The sequence below is a fragment of the Siniperca chuatsi genome, linkage group LG9, assembly GCF_020085105.1.
Source record: "Siniperca chuatsi isolate FFG_IHB_CAS linkage group LG9, ASM2008510v1, whole genome shotgun sequence".
Classification (NCBI taxonomy): Eukaryota; Metazoa; Chordata; class Actinopteri; order Centrarchiformes; family Sinipercidae; genus Siniperca; species Siniperca chuatsi.
In genome coordinates, this window is record NC_058050.1 from 19,631,737 (window position 1) to 19,657,839 (window position 26,103).

At 39.1% G+C, this 26,103-nt stretch overlaps 1 long non-coding RNA gene across 1 annotated transcript in view; it reads right to left on the bottom strand.

Annotated features, from left to right (window-relative positions):
- LOC122882146 overlaps positions 1 to 20,359 on the bottom strand; it is a 79,753-nt gene extending 59,394 nt beyond the window's left edge. The window contains exon 1 of the long non-coding RNA XR_006379294.1: positions 19,905 to 20,359. This is a non-coding gene — a long non-coding RNA (uncharacterized LOC122882146). The remainder of the gene's footprint in view (positions 1 to 19,904) is intronic.
- Between the last annotated feature and the right edge of the window lie 5,744 nt (positions 20,360 to 26,103).

A 26,103-nucleotide genomic window follows, 5' to 3' on the forward strand; every position in this document is an offset into this window, starting at 1 on the left:
AGTTTCACACATCAAAATGTATATGTGTGCACATACACACACATAGTGTACTGTACAATCACTCACAAATATGCTTCACCATCTCCTCTACCTGACAATATTACTCTTGAGAAACCACGCTTTTGTTTTCTGGTCAGACATGCATGTTTGTGTGTGTGTGCGTGTACGTCTGCGTTACATTACAGTATACTGCATCTGTACAATATCTGTGCTTGATGTGCACAGTCACACAGTACCACACACACATGCAGGTGTGTCTCAGCCTTTGTGTGCGTATATGTGTCTGAGTGTGCACATTCACATACTGTATGTGCACATGCCTCTTTGTCACAGAGAGAAGGGGGGTGTATCCATCTTTCCCAGTCCATTTTTGGAGATAATGACGGCCATTTCTTCTTCTCAGTGACTGATGACAGGCAGAACTAACCGCTAATGGCATGCCAGTGCTGGAGCGTGCCACTTATGTTATTTTTCCTGACAAGGCTCAGGGGAAGGCTTCATTTTTTTGACATTTGACCATGCAAATTCACTCCTGCTACATTATCCCACATTTACATCCATCTCTCAGCCCCCTCCCACTTCCTCCTCCATCTCCATCCACCCTACCCCACCTCTGTCCCTTTCTTTCAGAATCTGCTAGTGGTTGCAGACAGTAAAAGCCGGCTAATAAAGTGCCATGACAAAAAAAAAATCACTTAAATAGCAATACAAAAGGAATTCTGAATAAAAAGCCCAACCTTTTCTATTCTGTACCTTTCCAGCTTAGACCTTTTTCAAAGCAAATGTGGCATTAAAATGGAAAGCTGGTAAATGCAAAGGGATGTGGTAAATATGTGCTGTGCAGAGGGCAGTCGAGGTGAATATGAGCGCCACCAAATAATTCATTGACACAGGAAATTTCAATTTGTGTTTTTGTGCATTGTTCTTTTTTTTTTTAAATCTCAGGTTGTGACAAACCCTTGTGCTGTAGCTGTTCATTGCAGATAGACCTTATGATCTCGGAAACCACTCAGATGATTTGCAAGATTTATTATCAAACTTTTAGAAATGGTTGAATAATGAGGATAGCTTAGTAGAAAAGAGCCACCGTTAGTCGGGTTGGATCAGAAACAACAACATGTTCCAGTAAAAACACAGGCACATACAGTATAGACTAATGCACAGACAGAGACGGTCCAGAGTTAACAGTGATTTGGATTCCAGTACAGATTGCAGTTCTATCTTGATGCTTACCATCAAGTCAGCCCTCAGATTTGTAACGGACTCCTCTTTAGACTTAATTTGGATTTTATTCTCTTTCTCTGCAAACTTTTTTATCCTAGCTATTTTAAATTCATTCAGTTTATGTTTTATGAGCTGATTTCACTCCTCACATGATCAAACTACAGTATGTGCCTTCAGGAACCACACATCCATATTCAAAACCCCTTAGTTCACAAACACCAGGTGTGGTCCACATCCACTAATAAGGCATTCCTGTTTTTCCTACTCCTTGCAGCTTTTTCATCTCATAAGTTAGCAATACGAGACTGCACCCTTATTAATGCAACAACTTCGTCTCCCTTCAGATGATTTAAAGAACTATTGTATCAGTGGGTGGTATTGGTTTGTTTGTGTGTGTATGTGTGTACATGTACATGTCTGTTATTGTGCCATTCGTGCATATGTGTAGGTTTGCATGTGTGTGTGCCTGCAGTCAGAAATTCTGTGTGTTTGTGCTTCCCCAGCTGAGACATGAGTCTGTGCATGTGGGTGTGTGTAGGTGTGTGTGTGTGTGTGTGTGTGTGTGAGAGAGAGTGTGTGTGAGAGAGAGAAGCGGGGGGTTGATGGGTCTTGGTGGGTCAGCACACCTGCTGCGGCTACAAGCACTCTGGGACAGCTAATGTTCTCTGAGCTGACAGGAATCTCCACCACCACTCCAATGCCCAACCCTCCTCCCCTCTCCTTCCCCTTTAGTTTGAGCTTAGATAGATTGCCCTTGTAACGGGGGCTAATAATGTGCCACAGAAGGCTTTTTAATGGGGAGGACTTTGATAGGTTTTCCAGGACACAAAAAAGCCACACAGAAGAAGACATACGCATGGCATGCACATGAAGATGAGAACGGACACACACATTGATGCACACGTGCATGCCTGTGAACTCACAAACTTAAACAAATGTGGATATGCACACACATCCATGCACACACCCACACACACTCTACCTGTCGGCTTGTTTTACCACATTATTATGGCTGGCAGGGGGTCTCTGGCCCTCTGCTGTTCTCCAAAGGCAGCCTGTAATGTGTCAAGAGAGAGAAAATGAGGAAGGAGGGAATAGAGGGAGGAAAAGAAAGAGGAAAAGGAGGAGGAGGTAGACTGCCAGCTGACAATGAAATAAAGCCCATTAGAGAGAAGTAAAATAACACAGGGAAGGAAGTGACAGCATGCCTGTTACACACACAGCTTTACTGTCTTTACCGTCAGCCCCACTGGGTGACAGCAGCTGCCATCTCTCACACATAAAGGCAGGCATATACGCATGCACACACAAACACACACACACACACACAAGCATTTACACACACAAAGGCTTGAAATCACACATTCCCTACTTGTAATCATGCACATGCAGGCATGTGCAAATAAAGGGACACACAAACACATAGGGACAGAATGCACCTATCAAAACCACTGAAACACACACTCTCTTCATAGACATTTCAAAGATGATTTTTGTTGAGTTTCAGAGTGTATTTTTTAGTTGTCAGTATGTTTAAATGTATGTCTATACTGCATACAAAAACAAGCCTTGTATATTGTTTTACATCATCGATATAATGATGCTTCAAAATAAAAGCAATAGGAAGAAATAAATTATGATTACTGGTTCTTCTGACTTGTTTTTTTTAATTACACATTAGAAATGTGAAATACACACCTGAATACTGTTACAGTATTGCATTCCATGGGTATTTTGTACTGAAAAGTTGAAAACCACAACCAGCCTCCTCTACTTTTACCTGTTAGTATTTTTTTTAGAAATTTTAGAAAACACTATCAACAGCCCCCCCAAACACATGCATGGACTTTCCAGCACATACATGAACAGCCTGTTGCAAACTTGGCAAATTATGTGTGACCATCAATATGTAAATGTTTTACTTTTTCAACTATGGGGAATAAGCTCTGTGGATTCACTCACAATACATTTGCATGGCATGCTTGTCTTGACATCCTCATTCTAAGAAACATTGGGCACACAGAGATGACACATTTCCATGGCAAATCTTAAGGTTATTAAAAGCTCTTCCTCCTCTCTGCATTTTCCACAGGACCACCTGTTTTCATCAATCCTCTATCCTCATCCAAAAAAATCTAGTTATCGGGGTGCAAGAGCTGCATGTGTCATTTTCTCCTTTCCAATGGCTCTTGCAAAAGTAATGCCTGAAGTGGTGCAATTTTATTGCAAAAAAAAACCTGTTGTTGTTATCAACATCATTGTATAGTATAGCAGAATCATGGCTATACCTGTAATAAATGTGATACTTTCCTTTTGCAAAAGATACTCCGGTTTAAGAAAATACAGCTCTGTTTAAGAAATAACCACTGGGACTAGTAAGCGTGGCTATCCCTATGGTCATTGAAATGGATGATTACAGTGATATAAGGCTAGCCATTTGGAAATGAAATGGATGTCATGGACAGGCAGATTTCACTAATGTTCTTGTCACCATGGTCATCCAAATGCATGTTTTAAAGTGACATAAGGCTGACCTGTCAGGAAAAAATTGACTTTTAAATGATATAGGCAGAAGACTTGTAAAGCCAGGTCTCACTAATATTTTAAAATATTAATGTGTACATCCATCAATGCATGAGTGGAGGATATTCAAATAGATACTCAATTATTCATACCCATAAATAAACCCTGCTTACCTAGATTAGGGCTAAAAACCCCTACTATGATGGTTTATGAGGACAGGCTAATAATGTATGTATGCAAAGGTTTATGATGTTCAGCTGTACCTGCACATTAAGTTCAGCCCACAGTCTGCGAAAGAAGGATGTCAAAACTAAAAGTATGGCCATCACATATTGCTCATTTCATATTTACATAACACAACTGTCTAGACCTTTACAGCACTATTTGCAATACCTCAGCCAACTTGCATACTTCAGTAAATGTATGGTGAAAGCTAGTTTGTTAGACTGTCAAACCACTCTCTCCTGGAATCTCTAGTTCCATGAGAAAACCATGTGACTTCAGTTTCAGTTTCATGCCAGTCTTGCAGCAGTTTCATGCAAAGTAGTTTTTAGCCTTTTGAAATTTATTGCATCATGACATTGCATCATACTTGCTGCAGATGTTTATGAGCACTCTATAGTGAAAATAATCTTTACATGTGTCCTTTTTCTTGCATAGCTGATATTAATAGTGTTGTATGTTCTAATGCAGCATGTATGCTCCAACTGCAACAAAGCAATTTAGGTGTAACTGTAGATAGTAAAAACAGCTCCAGATACAGTGTTTACAATGTTTATAAGGAGTTGAGTGACATAAACCCCAAATCTAGTCATATGTATAGCAAATATATTAATCCATCATTCAATAAAGACTGTCTTGTGAAAACACTGGGGGCCACTATTCATTTGAAATGAATGCAAACACTGTCTCCACTGTAACAAACTCACCCAGAAGTAACTTGCTTGCTTCACCGTGTGGTTGTTTTTCCTCAATTGACACGTCTGGTTTGTTTTATCCTCCAGATCTGTGAGACCACTTGTGAGAGAGAATTAACTGCTAATCAGTTTTAGTCGCAGGCTGTTAATATTTAATTGAATAAACAAACAGACACAAACAACTTAATGGGGAGTGTTATGATAATGTTTTGCATCTTCCCTTACTTAAAATTCTGTCATGAAAAATGTAATTATTGTTGACAAAATGAATCACATTATAATTAAGTTATGGCAGAAGGCAAGAGTTGTGGAAGTAGGTTAAACATGGAACACTTTTCTTCAAGTTATTACTCTATTAAGTTTTTATTAAGTTATTTCCTCTATTTAAATTACATTTCATCATCAGTTGCAGAATTAAGTATGTTACACAAATAGTAAATGTAATCTCTTTTTTTGTATTATATATCACTATAAGATATACAAAAAGTAGGTCATTTTTTGGTGTAAAACTCATAGTGTAATAAATCTAATCCAGCCTCCTTGCAATTGCAGGTTTAGCTAGAATATGCCTTTGTGAACATCCAATTATTAACTTCAGTCAAGTTGTATTCTCTAGTGGTGAATGTCAACAGTTGACTGCTGGATGATAGGAGCAATGTGGAATTTGGGTGTAAAATGTGAAAGTTACGTGTACTATTGTTCAACCATGCTACGTTTGCTGAAATAGAGTGAACATCCTTTGTGATTTAGGTTACAACGTATACAGACACACTCCACCACTCTACCTTACTCTGGCACTTTATGATGTTAATTTAGGCTACATTTCCATTCCAACAAAGAAAAACAAAATAGCTCAGTGAGGCAGCTCTCTACCTGTTTTGGGTTAGGCACATTTCAAGTACAGTCACAAGAGCTGTGTTCGATATTCTATGACCAAGATTCCAAACTAGGGGTGCTTCTATCCCAAGGGATACTTCTGCAGTTACCAGGGGGTACATGGAAAAATTGTTATGCTCAGCTAATTTGAAAAAAAAGGGATAATAATTTGATAATATATATCCACATATTTGTGTTTATAGAGAAAAATCAACACACAAGATTATACATTTGTGTGATGCTGATTTTAAAATGATAAAATCAAATAAGATAATCCTTTATTAACCCCACAACAGGGACATTTGCAGTGTTACAGCAGCAAAGGGAACAGTGCAACAGCAAGAAGCATCAATAAAAAAGTATAGTAAGTATTATAGTTATTGTCACAATAATTTACCAACTATGGTAGTCTGCACAAGACATGCCTCAGTTTTCCACCAACCTGAGTCAGTTGTAAGTTGATTAAGACTGCAGAAAGACTAGTTAGAAAAAACACAACAAAAAGCTAAAAGTAAAGATACTGTAAATGGCTGAAATAAGCAGTTACTATCACTCCAAATGGCAGTAGTACAAAGGCAAACTTGACCAAAACTACTAAAAAATACCATTGAAAATATCATAAAGCCATCCCATCTATCAAAGGGGTACGATAAAAGGGTACTTAGGCCCATCTGATAGGGCTGTGGGGGTACATCAGACAAAAAAAGGTTGGTAACCACTGTTCTCTGCCATTATACTATGCAATGTATTAAGTATTTATTATAACACTGACCTAAGTAAAAACAAAGGCTTTAGTAAAACATGGTCATTGGTCTTGAAATGTATAAGTTTTCTTTGATTCTGTCAAACCTGGAGACAAAATGTTTTCATCTGACAGCATCAATACATCTCTTCATTCACTGTTTAAAGCAGCTTCGGCGTGATGTAGTCAATTAGAGTGGAAGCTCTAATAATCAGTGATCACTTGGTGAGAAAAGAGCAGGTCGGTATTATTGAATAGGCGGTGACTGCTTAAAGACTTCTGATGAGGCAAGCCCAGTAAGCCTGTGGAGAATCTGAGAGGCAGGTTCCACAGATAATGAAGTCTTCAGCTGTGTTGAGGAACACAACTGTGTGTGTATGTCTGTGAATAATGATCCCAAATTGTGTAATTAATTATGAACACGTCTGAATAGAGGAGAGATTTCAATAAAGGCTTGAGATACACGCAGAATGAGAGAGAGAGAGAAGGAGACGGAGAGAGACATAAAGATCGTTCCTCCTTTTGAGTTGTTTCCATCTTAATAAAGCAGCAGGGTGAGAGATGAGCCTGCTGTGCCCTCCTGTGGCCACAACAGTGAAATATTGCCTGTCCCACTTTCTGTCTATGCCTAATTGGAGTCACTCTGAATTCTATTATCCTGTAATAGGAGTGCATCACAGAGTTATATCAATGAGTGTAGTTTTAGTAACAATTTGGGAGAAAATCCCATTTTTAAAATCAGTGTAAAGGTGGATTGAAAAAATAATTACATTTCTCCAACAACCATCAGTAAAATAGGGTGACTGAGAATTCTTAGATACACATTTAAAATAAATATGCAATGTGTGAATGCCTACTGTTTATAATGTAATGACAACAAAGTCTTTAAATAATGGGATACAAATAAATGAAGGACGCTAGACAAAATGTAGACATTGTGATGGTCGCTATTATGATTAAAAAGTGGTTTAAGTATTTAAGTATGTTGTGAAGAATAATTTGTATTCTACAAATTCCAACATGTAATTTTTACTACAGTCCATATAAGGCAAAAAAAACAACCTCTGAGGATTGTTGGATAAACAGAAACACAATTAAGGAGAGGCTATTATTTTAGTCCTTGTTAAAGCTAACCTAATTGGCGCATGTGTTATTAACAAAAAATAAATATTGCTGTTTATAGATCATTACAAGTCAAGCCTCAAGCTGGCAAAACAATGATCAAGCAAGCAAGCCACTAACCAAGTCAGTTTTAAAATCTGTGAGGCAAACAACCACCAATCCAGTCAATCAGACAGTTGGCCAGCAAGCCACCCAGACAGGCATCTGTGCAGTCAGTGAGAGTGACAGTCATTCCACCAACAAGTCAATCAGACACTCAGCTAATCCTTTAGTCAGTCAACAAGCCAGTCAGCTATCCAGCCAGCTTGCCACTCATCGGGTTAGCCAGTCAACATGCCAACACGTCTACCAGTCATTTAATTTGCTCCCTCACAGCCTCCGAACCAGCAGCCAGTCTAAACTTCAAATAACCAGTCAGTCACTCAGTCAGCCAGACAGGAAACCAGTTAACCTCTGCCAATGAGTCAACCACTCCATCAGTTTAACCAATACCCTATCTGTCAGTTAGGACATTATTATTATTATTATTATTATTATTATCATTATTAAGCAGGGCTGAATAGCACACATGACCTTTCTCACTTCCAGTGCGGAGGAGCAGGGTCATTAATATTACTATGGTAACTGCAGGGCAGAGACACAAACTGTGGATAAATAAACACTGAACCATTTAAGGATGGCCTCCTCACACAAACATATGTGCATTCGCATATGCACAAGGACATGAATGCACATACAGACACAAAAACACACACACACACACACAATATGGTAGCTGACATGTGCCCATCTCCTCTGTTCTGCCCTTGGAGAATCTAAATGCTAAATGTATGTGCATATTTTTTCATAGCAAGAGACATTAGAATTTTTCCAGTGACCCCCCCATCCCCATCCTCCGTCTCCCATACGGAGGACATGAAAGAGTCTGAAGCGCATAATGCTGGAGGAATTAAGGGATTCCTTGGTGGCCCTGAGTACCAGAGGCCATCGTAATGACGAGGAGGTTTAAGCGCTTTGTATCCTCCCTTTTACCCTGCTCTGTCTTTCTAGCAGTTTCCATTTTTCATATTTTTGAGGGCGTGTGCATCATTAAATATTCATCTTGAGGTAAAGTAATGGTCATCTGTTTGTTACTGAAAGAGGCACGTATATTAGAACACAAAAGAGACAGATTTGTTCTCTTGTTTGGAATGGGAAGAGAATGAGCAAGGAAGGAGGAGCAAAGTGTGTTCTTTTCTGTGTGTGCATGTATGTGCATGTTGTATGTGTGTGTATTTGTTTGTAAATATATTGGATTAAAGAAATCTTCACATCGAGAATTCTGTTCCTAAAAGTCTGTTCCATAATTGTTCAGTTTTTTAATAAATTGACTCTCATAAGCATAAAGGGCAGACTGCCAAAAAGACACAATTTCTCCATCTTCCCCTGTGAGTTTATGGCAGGTGATCTCATCTCTTCTTCTCCAATGATGGCTATTGATCTGGATCAAAGGCAGCAGAGGGAAATTGATTGAGAAACTTAAGCATGGTTAAAGAGGAAGGATTCCCACTAGACCTTCTGACTGGTGTGATATGTTTCATATAGATCTCTCTCTCCATCAGGGGCCACTTACCATCTCACCACCACTGTCAAACATTATATTTTAGATGGATGCTCTCTTTCTCCCTTTTGTGAGAGGAATGGGGGGCTGCTGATGTACAGCAGTAATTTGGGTCTAAAGAGTAAACTGTGCGGACTTTATCCAAGGAGATGATGAAAATATGAAAGTTTATGTTTTTGACAGGAAGTGTTTGGATATTATCTTGTGAAGTTGATAGAAAAATCTAAGTGAAATAATACCAAGAACTTTAATTTGAAATACATCCATTTATTTATAATCAAGATTTCCTGTCACCAAGTAAGGACTCTGAGACAGTAATGTGTTGTGATAAAAAAAAAGATCTGATGAGAATTTGCATTGAATTCATTTTTTGTAATTCACAATGTAAAACATGTTGACTGTTATTTAGCATTGATAGACAAGTCTCTATGCATGTGTTCAACCTGCTTTTGAAACGCCATTAACAGCAAATATCCACTAGAGGGAGAGATTGGTCTGCTTATTAAAATAAATCTAACAATTTACATTCACATTCTTTGTGCAGATATAGTTTGTAGAGCCGATTCAATCAGGCAGGAAACCAGATTAAACTTGCAAGACTTCAGACCCATCTCAAGCTATAATACTACTGCCAAGGTCACAGTGTGATATTTCATTTGTTATTGCTGTCCCTACATCTATTATATTTTATGCACCACTGCAATTATATTTTTCAGCCATGGTGGTCAGTGTGTTTTGAGTTGTGGGTGAATTTGTGGTTTGTCTGATCAGTGTTGTACTTAAAGGTATTTCTTTTTACGCTCCACAAAAATGAGAGTGTCGCCCTACTTCAAATAGTGATGGGTCAGTTCTCCATAGCTCTGAATAAGTACAGTACTCCTCCTTCATGTGGTAACTAAAAGCCTGGGTAAACTCAGATATAATGTTTTTACATGAAGCAATTTAATTGTACAATTAGGTGAAATCACAGTTGTTGCTGAAGCAAAAAGCTTATTTAGTATTAAACTTGTATAATTTTCAATTGGTTCACACAATGTTTTTTGTCTTATTTTGTGATGCTATAACTTTTCACTTGTCAAGTTTTTGGCAGTTACATTTTTCATTTTTACAAAGGTAAATCCATTCTTCACTGTCTGACAACCGAAAGGAATCAAGTAAGTAAAGAAAGTCTATCTGCCCACCAGTGATGGCAAGTACTGTAAGCTCACTGTAGTGTGGCAGGTCAGATTCATGTTTTGTGTTAGTTTTGGCATTGTTCCCCCGTGGGGGGGAAAGTGAACCTCTGTCAAAGTGTCACATTCGGGCAACACTTGTCTTGATCAAAATTGGCACCCGCCTGGCCCAGATTGTTCTCACTCACACACACACACACACACACACAGAATGCATGTTCAGTGCATGTATACACAAGTACATACACACATACATGCATGCAAAAACATACAAGTAAATGCACATATATTTTGCACACAAGACAGCAGGCATGGAAATTAGCGCAGGACTGACACACACATACTGTATAGGCCACACACGTTTTAATACACATGCATGAACACACACGCTAAAAGAAGAATACCTTTTGAGGGAAAATAAGGGAAGCCTAAGGGAAGAGGGTTAATCCCATTTGTTGTTATCGATGTTAATTTAAAGAATGAGCTCTATAATATGGTCCCCTGCTGGTTGATTACTTAGCCCAAGCATAGCCTGGCACGATTCATAAACACTTCCAGGAAAAACTGAATTACAGCCAGTCTTTGAACTATCACTTTTAATGAGGTGTCAAACCCCTTACTTCTTGTGGAGGACAATGTTTATTTGAAGACACTGATCTATTCAGCTGCGGGTGTTTAGTTATTTGAGAAAAAAGAGATTTTAGAGCAATAGAAAGACAGAGAAAATGGTGAAACAGAGAGAGGAGAGGAAACAGAGGCACTCACTTTTCTTTTGGATTGACCCATATTCTTATAGGCTTCAGGGTCAAGCAGAGTTCAGTGACAGTTCACACACAGTGTCAGGTGACCCCTGAAGTTATCCAAGGTCTATGTAATTTTTTCAATGAAAGTAAAAACATTGTGATAATGTAAAGTTTTTTTAGTGTGAAAATGCATTAGAAAAAAGCATTTAGTTTTGAGCAGTTTGGGGAAATAAAAATTGATAGTATGATTCTGAGTATTTCCATCACTGAGTGTCAAGATTTCCAAATCTACCATATCACAGCACAGACTCTCTTGTAGTTCTGTAAAGGAGCTTTCCTGGCATGCTATGACTGGTGTACAAAAGTGGCAGTGCAATTGTCTACATATTTCAAACTTTAATGACCTGAGAAAGATTGCGCTGATATCCGCTGTAAGGCTTATATTTCTGTAGATGCAGCTTTACGTGCATCCACAGGGAGTCTTATGTGGCTCCAGGGGGCTCTCAATGTAAGAACAACCCCTGACCAGCTGTTCACAAGATCTATAGCAGAAATGGAAGGCATCTTCCCCCTGCAATTTTCACCTCATGGACCAAGCATGTGTCACACACAAGGAGAATGGTGCAGGGATTTCCCCAGTTCAGCTCAAATTGTTTTCTGGATTCTCCTGCTGCCTTGGGGGAGTTTGATATTCCCAACACATTAACCTCCCCTGCCCCCTGTGAACAGTGAATATAGTTTTGCTGCTATGTGCTACAGAGGAGTAGATTATGCCCTGACAATAACCAATCATATTTTCGAAAGAAATAACAAATAGAGCTTAAGAAAGCTCAACCAAGTGAATTATAATATTTTAAAATGGGGAATTGTGGATCATCACACAGCTGATCAGTTGTTGTAATAAAATAAATGTTTAAATAAAGAAAAAGCAATTTGGAAAAAGCAAATGCCAGTAACAACTATAAACCTCATCGTTCAGCAATAATTCATTCTCAGCATTTACTGTAAGTGTTTCCGCCCTCTGGTGGCCAGAGGGTGTACAGCTACAAGGCTGCATGGACTCTAAAGCGTTATCGCAAATAAACACACAAACAACATGCAAAAATGCAGTACAGTATGCACACACAGAATGCTAATATGTGACTGATGAGCAACAGTCAGTGGCAGGTGTTGACTTGCCCTCAATTTGGCTCAAATATGAAAACCTCATCAATACCGCATGACCAAGACTATATTTAATGCCAAAGTGGAAGTGTTTTAACTGATAAGTTTACACCAAGGCATGTATCATGCATTATCACTAATCTCCAGATTGCACATTGGAGATTGTAAATAATACCCATACACTGTGCACGCATGCATAACATATAAGCAGGTGCCGGTCATTCATCTTGTCAGTCTTTTAAGTACAGCAGCTCTAATTATTCTACAATCACAGAATAATATTTTCTCCTTTGAAAACAAAATTACAGCCCCCTCTCTCTTTTTCAGTCATTTTGGAATGCAGCCTTGGCTGTATTGGTGCATGTGTGTGCGTGTGTGCATGTATCCTTGCCTTATACTGTAGAACCAAGCACAGAAAGAGAGGCTGTCAGTCTTCAAACATTTGGCACAGGCCCTAGATATGTTACCATCCTAATTAGGTTGATTGAAATGCACTCTTGGATTATCACGTAAAGGTTTCCATTCATTAGACAAAAGGTTGTTTGTTGCAGAATGAAAAGCATGAAATGTGGTTCTTCCATCCTAGTTTCCATTCAGTCTCTCTACAGCACAGAAGGTAGAGGAACTGTGTACTTCTTTCCCTTGTTTACCCTTTTTCATAAAGAGAGGCAATCTAACTGCAGGGAAAACATCCATACGCAGTATACAAAATAATGTAACCCTACATTATTTCAATTAACTCTGTTTAAGAAAAATAAATTGTCATAACTTTGCCTGTGAGCTGCATTCATAGCTGCTAATATTGGCCCAAAAAAATAAATACCACTTATCTGCTTACAGTCTAGTCTTTTCTTACAACAATTTTAATACTATATTCTAATACTACATTTACATCATGTGGGAGTAATTGTAATTTCCATCTTCAAAGTAATAACTGTCATTCATGCCACATACAACTGGAAAATATGACTATGCATTTGATATTCCTCTCATCCGTCTTACAGTGTCTGAACAGTATAAAAACCTGTTGCCCCAAGACAACAGTAGCCCACCATGCAATGTAACCAAATCTAAATTTAATGTTTCAGTTTCATTTAAGTACAAGGTTTTAAGGTGTGCTCTTTATTTGCTAAAAAGAGAAAACAAGTTGCAAATGCTGAAACCTGCTTGTCAATAAGGAAATGGAATGCAACAACCTATATAGTACTTTGATGTTTGTGCTGGAGTTTACCGGAGCAAGCATTGTTGCTTTCCTGCCAAATGTGCAAAAACAATATTTCATGTAAAAATAGTGAAACTCAATGTTTCTGTTGGCTACGAACCGATGCCAAAGCCTGTTTTGTCCTTGCTAGCAGTGTTGCTGCCTACTCAGTCTTAATCATACTGGCAACCGGTGCTGCCGGCTCCAAAAAAGTCAAAGACAAGAAATGAAAAGAAATATGTCCTCTTATTTACACACCAGAGTTCATATGGTACATCTTTCTGTTACCCCAATAAAAAAATACTGTCAGCAAGTAAATGCAATGCAGCTCAGGAAATCCACTTCTGTTAGCATCAATCGGTAGATTATTGTGGCATCACCACCACTAACTACTATTGATTTTCAGTGACGTTAAGTTTAACTGACCACTGTGAATAATTTTTTGCCACAATACTTAGGCACTGACAGAATCCTGGACGTGGGCATGTATCCACATTGAAACTAACCTTGTTTCAAATAGTGAAGTACAAAGCCTTGACTATTGGAGAATGACTAAATTAAACCACGCAAAAGCCTACCTCAGACACCCTTCCCCAATTTGTAATCACTTACGCTAATGATGTTTTCAATCTAATGACTAATGAGCTGTAACAGCTCTGCAAGTCACTGATTGATGTGTCTGAGTGGGCAGCTTTTTATAGTGAGGGATGAAGGGTGGGTACCTAAACAATGTAAGAGTGATTGACGAGATGTTTGGAACACCCTTTGAGCCTAGTTGGGTCTCAGCATCTCTCTGTTTCTCTGTTTCACACTCTTTTTCCCTTCTCTCTCTGGCTCATTAAATAACTTTCCATGGGGGTCCCCTGATGCCCCGTCCAGTCACACAATAGAGTGCCGCATCTCACACAAACACATATAAATCTAACACACGTTTCTCTCATTGCCCCTCTCTCACAGTGCCACTTCCCGCAGTACCTGCCAGTCATAGAGGAGCCATTGCCCTGACAATGCCAGCCTTTGTCTGATATATGAGGTTTGTGGGTATTCACAAAACCTGGCACAGGTGAGCACTTTTAGTGGGCGCCGATAGACTGGAAAGCATTGTAGTATGAGCATGTGCGGGGATCACTTGGAGACAACAGTGTGGGATTAGGGGAAAAATTCCATGCAACGTATCACTTACAAAGACAGATTGTGGTAAAAGAGGTAAATCCAACAGTTAACAAAGGGTTTTCTTAGACAAACCAAGGGTTTTTCATTCATCTAAAGAAGAGGTTCTCTGGGTGGATGATGGACCATGCGTCTTGCTTAACAAAAATATAAATGTAAATCCCCAGTCACTGATCAACGAAAATGCCACCGGCCAACAAGTTACTAAATACTGTATGCAGGAGAACCACAGGCCTATATCAAAACCTGTTGCATTTTAGGTTACTATAATACTGAGCAAGTTAGAATACTTGACTTGAGCCCTCTACATGAACTGTGCTAACCACAAGACAGGGCACAGAGCACAGTGCAGAGGTCAAGTGGAGCCTAGGTTTGCACCACCGATGTGTGGGAGAAAGCACAAAGCACCAGGAAATTTGAAAAACAAAACAAGCCATTGGGAAGACCATTTGTCAATGACCTATTTCACTTAAACCCTAGAGAACTGAAATTATATTCCTTAGGAGAAAAAGACGGATGGGTCACCAGCAAACATGGTCAAAGTTGGAACTGAATGAATATTGAGTGCAGCAGCAAGGTGTAAAATTCAAGCAGCATGTGTACTTTTAAGCAGGATGTAGTGCTGCTGCAAAGTTTGGGTTCTTTGTGACTCTGCCACGGATCACATGTATGTAGCCGTAGAAAAACAGTTGAATTCATCATCTCACAAAGGCTAAATGCCAGGGCTCACTTTCCTAGAAAGTTCAGACACAGGGTAGCATATTACAAGACTCAGTCTGTTTGTGGGTAAACATGCTTGTTCAAAAATCCTAATAGTATCATAATAGAACTGAGGCAATGCCAGAGTGGATGCAATAAAAGGTAAGCAAGGTTAGGAATGTAGAGATGACAGCATTTAGAGTAAGCACAGTGGAACAGAGCCTTGAAATGTCTGTTCATGTCATCTGATGAATGAATAATAGACGGCTGCAGCTTTAGTCCCCTGAGATCTTGGTTAAAGTGATATGGGTTCAAGCACAATGGTCTGGCTGGCGTACAAATCACCCACTGTTCCATAGCCACCGATCATCTCTAACAACATCTGAAATTATCATCTATGTTTCTGAGCAAAATCGACATCAGACACATCTCGAAGAGAAATCTCCATGCCTGATAAATCAACATCCTGAACATCAACAAGGAAAATGTGAGAAACCATCTGTTAAGACAAAGGATTCCTTTTGTCGAGTGGCTTTAGTCATCACAACACTGTCCAAACCTTTTCACTTGGCTCTGGTCTTCTCCCAAATAGCAAAGACATTTAATGTGGAAATTGAGACACTTGCTAAAAACAACTGGTGAGAAAATTGACGACATTTGGTAAGTGAAGTGTGAATTAAGTGTGTAATACATTACAGGAAAACCCATTCCTTCCTCAATACATCCATCGAACTGATGCCTGTATCAAATCTACAATCCACGATGGAAGAAAAGCCACTTTGTAGTGACAACTGCACTCTTGAAAAAAAAGTAATACAAGATGCTTCAAGAAAGAGAAAAATAAAAAGGTATAACAATATATCTCTAAAGACATTTGTTTAAAACAAAAACATTGGGGGAATGTTAGAAGAAAACTGGTTGTGCAAAATAGATCATTTGTTGGCCCATGAGTTAGTTATAAATACAGTACTGTAACTACAGGGCAGAGGAAGATTGCTGATTGTAGCTCATTATTTTAAGACTTGTCATCTCAAGATCTCTGTTCTGTAAAATTGGCACATAAATGTTACAGCCTTTTACCCCTTGGCTTTTGTAGTCCCTGGCAAAAACATATCACATAATACTGCAAATATAATAATAATAATAATAATAATAATAATAGTATTCTTATTGATTACATTATTATAGCGCTTTATCTTAATACTCAAAGCTCTGACAGTGAAGGGGGGAAACTCACCTCAACCACCACCAATGTGTAGCACCCACCTGGGTGATGCACAGCAGCCATTTTGCGCCAAAATGCTCACCATGCATCAGCCTGCGGTGGAGAGGGAGGGAAACATAGAGCCAATTACACTGGGGGATGATTAGGTAGCCAGATGGAGAGAGCCAGGGTGGGAATTTTGCCAGGACACCAGGGAACCCCCTACTCTTTGCGATAAGTGCCATGAGATCTTTAATGACCACAGTGAGTCAGGCCAGTGACCGTGAACCACTTTTGAAAACTGTTTGTATATAAACACACAGTAATTCTTTGGAGATGAAGGCTTGCACATTGTAAAACCCCTCCAGGTACTAGCATGGTGACAGGTTGTCCTGTCCCTGAATCTGCTAATTAATGACAAGCCTCAGCCTCTGTACACATAGGGATGGAAACTGATTTGTTAATGTCATAACATGGCAACTGTATAATTTTATAACCAGTATCACCAAAACAATATATAGTATGGGTCTGTCTACATCATGTCTTTGTTGACCTCTATGTATTTAGCATTAGCCAGGTCTACATTGTTCACAGTTACATGCTCATGACAAACTAATATCTAACTCCAAATTGGACTGGACGGGGGCTAACGTGCCTCTGCTGCAACGTAGTCAGGGCAGCTGCTACCAAGGGAGGCTGTTTCCAATGAAAGGGATTAGTGAAAACCAGTTGCCAGTGGATAAATGAGAGCCATGGGAGCAAAAGGGTCTCCCTGAAACAGAAAAAGACACACATATAGTACATATCTTAATGAAAGCACAAAATTCACATTAGCACATGCTGGCACCATGAAACAGAAGCATACACATTTACATGAGACCACATACAAGCAGACATTTGCAGACAGACAGTGCTCTAACTCCCCATATGGACTTGCAGTGTTGATTTTGTAGTTAATAATTTCCAAGCAACATTACAGTGAAAATGACATCTAGTCCTACATAAAATGCAGGTATCTTCATTGTTCTGTTTTTGTTGTTAGACAATTACACAACCACAAAAATATGATGACAAAATTCTAACTTCAGAGGAAGTACTGTTAGCCAGTTAGTATTTTGTGACCTTGAACTGAATCAACTTTTGAGACACATGCAGTTGTGTGACAAAGGATCTGAAAAATGTCAATGGCTGTGCTGTGGTGCACGCTCTGTTAAAACAGTGGGGATCGGGAGAGAGAAAATCGTCTATTTGATCATGAGGACAATCATCACTATTGCTGATCTTTGGTCAAAGAGCAGATCATTTCACTTTACATTGCCCATAGATTCTACAGTGCAGTGGAGCATGTTAGCATCACTGTGATTTATTACAGATGTAAACAGAGGACAGATTATTCTCAGTGTCTTTTTCCCCCCTCCCACTCCTCCTTTTTCCCCAGCCATGTTAAAAGGTCATATTTTTCTCCCCGTCTCCCATTGCTGAATCTGCAGACTTCCTTTATGTGAGATCTGCAGTGAAAGGCTCTTCATGCCAGCAGACTAATGGTCTGCCATTTTCAGATAATGGGCTTTTAGTTGTCTCAGCTATATGGACAGAGTGACAACTACTTAGGGACTGCCCACACAAAAATACTGTGTCCCTTTCACACGGGGACAGTCTTGTGGGACAGCAAATTGATTGGGGACTGAGTTGGTTGACTGGGTCTCGTCTGGTTTGTCTCTTTGTGTTGCATTTAGTCACTTTAGTACATTATTGGATTAGGCCAACATTAACACAAACATTACTGTAAGCAAAACAACAGGCCTAACATCTTGATTCACTGATGAAATAATGAAACGGGGGTTAACTGAAGTGAGCAAGATGTATTTCTCTCACTTATTGTTGATGAAAAATTGAATGAACAAATGTTTTCTACTGAGACTTTTTTTAGTTTGGTATGTACTCCGAGTCCAACGCTGACAAAACTCTTGTCATCTCCCGCTTACTGTGCTTTAATATATTACCACATTAATTGCCAGTGATCAGAATGGAGGCACTACAACCTTAAAAAGTATTTACAAACTCACTCAGTACTGTAAAGCTTGCTTTGCGCAATCAATGGTGACTTACTGACATGTTTTTCCCTCTGGGCTTGGCGTAGCTGTATGCATTTTCTGCTAATATTAATCAGCACTACAAACTTGTATACTCAACTGGCTGTTGTTGACAAATCCTGTACATGCCTAACTGCTACATTCATGCCAAAGAATTCTGAAGATACTGCATGAGGGCTTCGGGGTACACCAAATTGGTTATTCTGTACCAGAATCAGACAGTACCCCCAGTGCTTGTCTGTGGATTTTGGTGGGATTTACTGCAGTTTGGTTGATAGTTTGAATACTTGTAGTGCGTGTTAGAGTAAATAAATGTTTTGCATATCAATAAAGACTTATATTCTCTATTAATTTCCCATTTCTGCTACTGTCATGATACAAGATGCATGTTGCCCTGAGCCCTGGTCATGGCACAACAGCCAACACAAGACAGTCATGGCACGGTTGCCAACAAACAACAAAACACAGACCGACAAACCAACAGACACCAATATTGATCCAAACTGATTGAACAGAAGGAGAGAGATTACAGACAGGTAGTCATAGCACAGCGGCCATGGTTGCTTGGTTGGTTGGCAGGTAGGTAGGCAGGCACAGCGGCCATGGTAAACCGAACAGCAACAACAGAGAGGCCGACTGACTGACAAACACCAATATTGATCCAAACTGATTAGACAGAAGCAGAGAGATTACAGATAGATAGTCATGGCACGGAGGCCATGGTAAGTAGGTAGATAGACAGGCACGACGGCCATGGTAGGTAGGTAGATAGACAGGCACGGCGGCCATGGTAGGTAGATAGATAGACAGGCACGGCAGCCATGGTAGACAGACAGATAGATAGACAGAAATTTAGTATGGCTTTCAAATAACACAAACGTAAAAACTTACTGTTTGAAGATCTACCTGAAAAAAAAAAGTTATCACACCAATATTGATTCAAACTGATTAGACAGACAGACAGGTAGACAAATAGTCACAGTGGCCATGATAGACAGAACAGCAAACAGGCAGACAAGCAGTCAGACCGACTGACAGACTGACAAACCAACCTAACGATAGACCGACAAACACCAATATTGATCCAAACTGATTAGACAGAAGCAGAAAGATGACAGATAGATGAAAAAAAACATTTAAAAAAAACATACAGTTTGAAGATCTACCCGAAAAAACAGTTATCACACCAATATTGATCCAAACTGATTAGACAGACAGACAGTCATAGCGGCCCTGGTAGACAGAACAGCAAACAGGCGACAAGCAGTCAGACCGACTGACAGATGGCGAAAAATCAAAAATTCAACATAGACCTAAAGAAAATGAACTTAGACCTAAACTACATACTGATAGTTTAGAGAATACAACGACAAGCACAGGCAACCAACACAACACAAACAACACACCATACAAACTACAAAAATAAACTGTAAAAAAGAAGGACCTGTGCTTACCGTCTGTAGTTACTTAAAAAATATACACATAATGATCTTCATGAGGACGTCTGTTCCCCTGTAAAAGTCCTTCTTCTCTGCCTCCAGCTTTACCAGAGACTGGCCAGTTCCAACTGTGTATTTTTATCAGTTTGAAAATGTTGTCAGCTTTAAAGTTCCATTTTATTCACAAACTGCTGCTGGTTTAAAACATGGGATAGCTCCCTTCCTTTCTCTGCAGCAGATTTACTAACAGTCTCCCCCTTTGCAAAACTTTTTCATTCCCTTTGGTGTTAAATGCAGAAAGGAACTAGCTAGCTAGCTAGCTAATTCGAATCAAATTGTCCCTTGCTCAGTCAGTGAATGGGCATCTTTGATTGATCCAACATGTTCAAGAATAAGAATTGTTTAGCATGTGAGATAAAAGACTCTATGAAATAGTAATGTCATTTTTCCACCAAAAGCTACTTCCTGGAAAACAGTGTATTGGTTAAATGCTTCACAAGTAGGTGGGACTAAAAACTCAAGCCAATTAAACCATTACCAACATTTTGAACAATGTCCCACTGCTATCCCATTGGTTTACTTACATGCCCTGCCTTTAAATCCTGTTTCTACAGGAATTATATCACATTAAGGAAGTTAAGATATAATTTCATCAGGCTTTGCATATCACACTGTGTGCCCTGATATTATATATTATATAAAAGTGCTGACCACAAACTGCAAGGTTCTCAGTTCAAATCCAGTTGCATGTCATTCCTCTCTCTTTCTCCCCTTAGTTCCTGTCATTTGTCATCTTGCAGACACAGGTGAAAAATTGCCTTCAATATAAATGCAGAGAAAATCCCATTTTAAAAAAGCATAACTATGGTATTAGTTGATTTGAGACAGTAAAGGTGAGTGTTTTACAGTAAATGTCCCAAATATGGAACCTGCAATAAGCCTAGCTGAGGTAACAAAGCAGCCAGATAGATAGAGCTACTGTTTGTAGGCAGATCTAGTCATTAACCCCATGTATTATATAAAATCATTAAACATTATTGAAATTGTTGAAATTTGTTTTAAAACATGGCTCTTGTTTTCATAAGTTTTATATTACTTGTGATATTACTCACATCTTAAATTTAGACATATTTGGTAAATAGAAAGGCAAGTTATTTTATGAGAAAATAATATAATAATAGACAAAAGCCACTTAGGCAGGAGAAGGTGAGAGCTATTTCAGAGTGCAAGGATGTGCTATTTCCCAGATGTAGCAGCTACCTACAGAGATATGTAAATATTACTGTCTGTTAAAAATGCCCATAAACTTAGCACCATACAAAATGATAATTAAGACTCTAAGTTAGCTAATAGCAACGCACCTGTGAACTGAACAAATGTGAATTTAGAACATCCAATTTAAATACAATCATGAGTGGAATTGGAGCACATACAATCCAATCATGTTGTGCAAATAAATTAGTTAAATATGTTTCTACCAGTGTAAGCAATTTTGACTTCCCACACCATTTATTTCAGATTTCCGAGGTCTGCATATTTTTCCACAGCTGGTGATAGAAAGTGACCCATCTGTTTACTGTCTCTTCCTGTCTCTAGAGACATGTCTTACTGACTTCTCCAAATATCCACCAAATAAAGAAGGTCAGTATGTGATTATGTGTGACTTTCACAGGTCATTTGCATGAATAAATGCTCTTGTCAATTTGCCTGGTTAAATATTATTTAATACATTAAGTCAGTTTGAACGCTTGAGCACACAGTGGATGCATTTTCTGCAGTGAGAGGCACTTTCTTCCAATTGTTTTCACTAATTATAGTTTTTTTCTGTCTGTCCACCTGGATCTTGTGGCCCTGATCACTCCAAGTTGCATTATGTTTAACTCCAAGTGCAAACTCCAACAGCCTACCTATATCACCATTTTATTTCTCTGTTGTCCAGTCAGACTAAGCCTTTTGTTGTGTTAGGTAAACAGGAAAAATGGTGGAAGATATTATAGAATATTGATTAAAAAAATCAGTAGAAGTGTTGTGACAAAGAATGAGGGGTGAGAGTTTTTCTTTTGTTCTTTGAACAGCTACCAGAACATTCAAGAACTTCACTCCTCATGAGATTTTTATACTGCTGTGTTAAATTGGTGAGGTTCTTAAATTTTGCAAGCAGTTACAGTGGCAGTTACCCATTAACAGTAAAATATGATCAGATTGGCCCAAATAGTCTTAGTATTAACTTTTCTGAAAGACTGATAATTGAAAGATGCAAATTGTGTAACAGAGGCTATCGAACAAAAGCTTTCCTAAAAGGAGGACACGATTCACGATCTCTATTACATAATGTCATTAGCAATACTAGCTAAGTGATTGACAGCAGTTGACGTTGTGGCTGCCTAGCAACTGCAGGAAGATGCCTACAGCACTTCAGCTTATGCAGCTTCTCTAAATCAAGACAGAGCAGTGCACCTCGCATTTCATGCCTACATCTCACATCCAGTGTGATCATGCGCTAAGATTAACAAACAGCATTATCAATGTGTTTAAATGTTCCCAACAGAAATTGCAGTTAAGGTGAATGTAATCCAACCAAACAGTTGATGAATCCAAGACAAGGATGTGCAACAGTGGTTGGAATTGAACAAAAAGCGCCATTATTTAAAAATGACTAGTTCAAGGAAGCACAGATTAAATTTTGGTGCAATAAATTACTTGTCATAATACAGTATGTGGTTGTATTTTATTGTACAGTTTTTTGTCTCAGCCCTCAAAAAAAAATTTGTCTGAGTGTCAGATCTGTCTCACTTGTCAGTGTGAGATCTCTGTCATCTTTAATCTTTGACCCAGATCGAAGGTAGGAATGTAGTTTTTACTAGTGGAGGCAGGGATATGTAAACTCCCTGCACTACGGGGTCAGAGGGCATGCCACATTCCAAAGGAGGCCCTTTTTTAAAAGTCATTATAGTGACAGCAGAAATATATTCATATGGAATTTATGGGGGATGGTTTTATTGTTCTTTGTTACACTGAACAAATCAACTATTTATGAAATATTCCAAAAAAGGAACTTTCCAAGATTTTATAGTTTGTGGAAACACCATAACATATTCAATATTTTTAAGTACTTAAGAGGTTTGGTGGTTAGGCACTCATGGAAGGAGGAGAAAGACATACAGTGTTATGATGGAAGGGAAAAAATAACTGTGAAAGGTGTTAATTTCAAGTAAATAAATTCAGTACTACCAATTTAAAATTTGCCAAAAAAAACCCCAATACACTGAGAAGAACAAATGGAGCAAGCTACCCCAACCTTTAATCTACTGTTTAAGCGGAAATGTTTTCAGTTGCTTTCATTCTACAGCCATAGTTTTCAGCCATGGGTTTGTCTCAGTGTTTGATGCTTCCAAACTAATATTTTCAGGTTCACTGACACAGCCACTCAGGCAGCCATGACAGCTTCTGTCAACTCGCATCTCAGGACCTTTGAACCTCACAACCAAAATAAAGCTTTGCTCCTGCTACAGATAGTCACCTATTCTGTCACTGATGGGGACACATGCTGACCAAGGTGGTGACCTGTGATGATTATCCGTTTCAAGTGTAGTTGTTGTTTCTCTAAGTGTGAGTGCATGTGTGCACGTGAGATAAGTGACCCAAAGGAGGTTGCTGTTAGAGACTGGATGAGCCACTGGGAAGTAGGTGTGTCCAACTTAATGCCTCCTTTCCCACATGTTATTTGAATATGACTATGTGCACACTTTGCTCTCTTTTACACACTTTCACACCTGGCTCAGTACAGCAGGTTGGGATTAAGTGACTTCAACAAGGACAAGGGCACCTCAGTGCTGCTCTTTCACTTTTTCTGCGCAGATTTATCCTGCCAATTTGAGGATCAAACCACTGACCTTCCAGCCATTAGCTTGCGAATCCTATGTGAGGCAACTCATCATTATAATAAACAAGTCTCTGCAGACTCATACAATTTGTTTGAGCTTCCAAATGAACCATGTTTCACTGCAGCACTAGCAAATGTGTAAGAAAGTTCTGTCAATAAAGCTTTGCTAGAGTTTGTATTTTAGTGGCAAATACCTGGCCTGTATTCACATTTAAAATTACATTCAATTGCCTTAAATGGTAAATACTCATCACTTATCTTAAATTCTGAATATGTATACTTGACAGTGCAGGCACTGAGGAAACTAACTAAACTATAATAAATTATACTAAATACTTATCCTAAAAAATAAGTTGTCACACTGTGGCACCAAACGTTTTGTGACATTTTAGAAAGCAGTCAGTAGCTCAGTAGCAGGGAACTGCATCACCTCTCTTGATATTATTATAGGGAAAGGTAGAGGGTTCCTGCAACCGCACACAAGGTATTCCCTTCAATTATGGCTGAAAATTTGCTGTGGATGGGAGCCATGGCCAAAGAGTTCAAAAATACAGGCTTGGCATCCAGGTGGAGGATTATTTCATTGTCAATTAGGCTATTGTGCCACCTAGCAAAACTTCTCTGCACGTACAGTGTGTGTGTGTGTGCATGTGTAAAAGTGTGATGAAACTGCCAGATTCTCCACCATTACTCTGATATTTTAGTCTTGAGCTTTTGCTAATTTCACAGGACTTTGTGGAAAAATACAGCTTCACACTTAGTAGGGCAATCTCCTTCTGCACCATGCAGTGCCTGTATGTGTGTGTGTGTGTGTGTGTGTGTGTGTGTGTGTTTGTGGGTGGTCTGAGAGATTTCCATACTTTGATTATCCTGGGGGGTGAGGCGGGTTGTTGGTTTGGTGACTGGTGGTGAATCAAAGTTTGTCAGCATTATGTGCCAACGAAGGAAATTTTAATCCATTTCAGCAAGTTCACTCAGTGCAGCTTTGAATAGTGCTGCTGTGGTTCGACTAATTTGTTAAAATTCATGGTGCACAAAAACAGTCACTGAGATAAGGTGAATTACAAGTGTAGTGTGCCAGCACAATGCAATTAGCATCTGAAATGTGATTTGCTGATCAACTTCAAAACCCCTAATGAGGAATTAACATCTGCGGGAGTTGAGTAGTTGCACTGAATAAATCCTAAAGTTGTGTGTTTTCTTTCAAAAGCTTGCCAATTGTGATCCACTATCTTATACATTCAAGCGGATCATTCACTATGCTATACTGACCAAGCTATTTCATTTAACACATAGTCCTTGGCCAATACTTTGGCTGACCCACATTGGTACCTGGAAACCCCAGGGGTTCAGTGGATGTTAATGTGGTAGCCACTCTATAAGCCCACACACTCTGCATGTGCTCTGTATTACAGTTGTAAGTATTTCAGCTTAGTTTCTCTGGGAGGTAAATCCACTTTGAAGCAGTACTGAATGAGTGCAGCAAGTCCATCAAGTATGTAGAAAGATGGTTATATGATTTAATACTTTATGGCGATTCTCTATTCAGTTATCACTCAAAAGGGAGAGGTCAGAGGTCAGTTTCTTGTTTAATGCCCCATTCAAGTATGTATTTTAATACCATTGACACAGAAAACTATGTAACACATTTCATTGCATAATCTACAATATAGAAATTGGTACATTGACAGGTTTTGTGAATTCTATTTGACTCAGCAAGAATTTTGCAGTATGAACATTCACACATACCCTACAGCTAAATGAGGACTGTTGTTCTTTTCCTCACCTGCCAGAAGGTCTAGTTTCACACCACACTATGGACACTGGTGGGTTGTGTGGGTCAGAGACTCTGAGACTCTTGGCCAGACATCGGTTTCCCACAGGGTGAAACCCCACCACCAGTTTGCAGACATGCAAATGTTTGAGTGGCGAGAGAGAAACACTTTCCTATGGGTCTGGCAGTGTAAAATAGAACTACTGTACAGTACAGAAGGGAAGACTGGCTGTGCTACTGAAACTGGCATCACATTCATCCTAGATCTGTGCAAGATTCAAGCAAGTTTCTGGAGATTTTAATGCAAATGATTAAGCCACATTTACTGCACATCTGACATGTGTATTACTCATGGAAAGATGCTGCAAGTTAGGTTTTTGTTATATCCGACTCTGATTCAAAAACCCTTCAAACAGGCTAGTTTTCATCTCTCATCTCTGATAAAACTTTTACTTTTTCCCAGCCAAGATGAAGGCAGTTATTATAACAGGGCTGCTTACACAATACAGAGGTGGTGAACTTTAGCAGGCTCTCACCCCTGCAGAGTGTCATAAGAC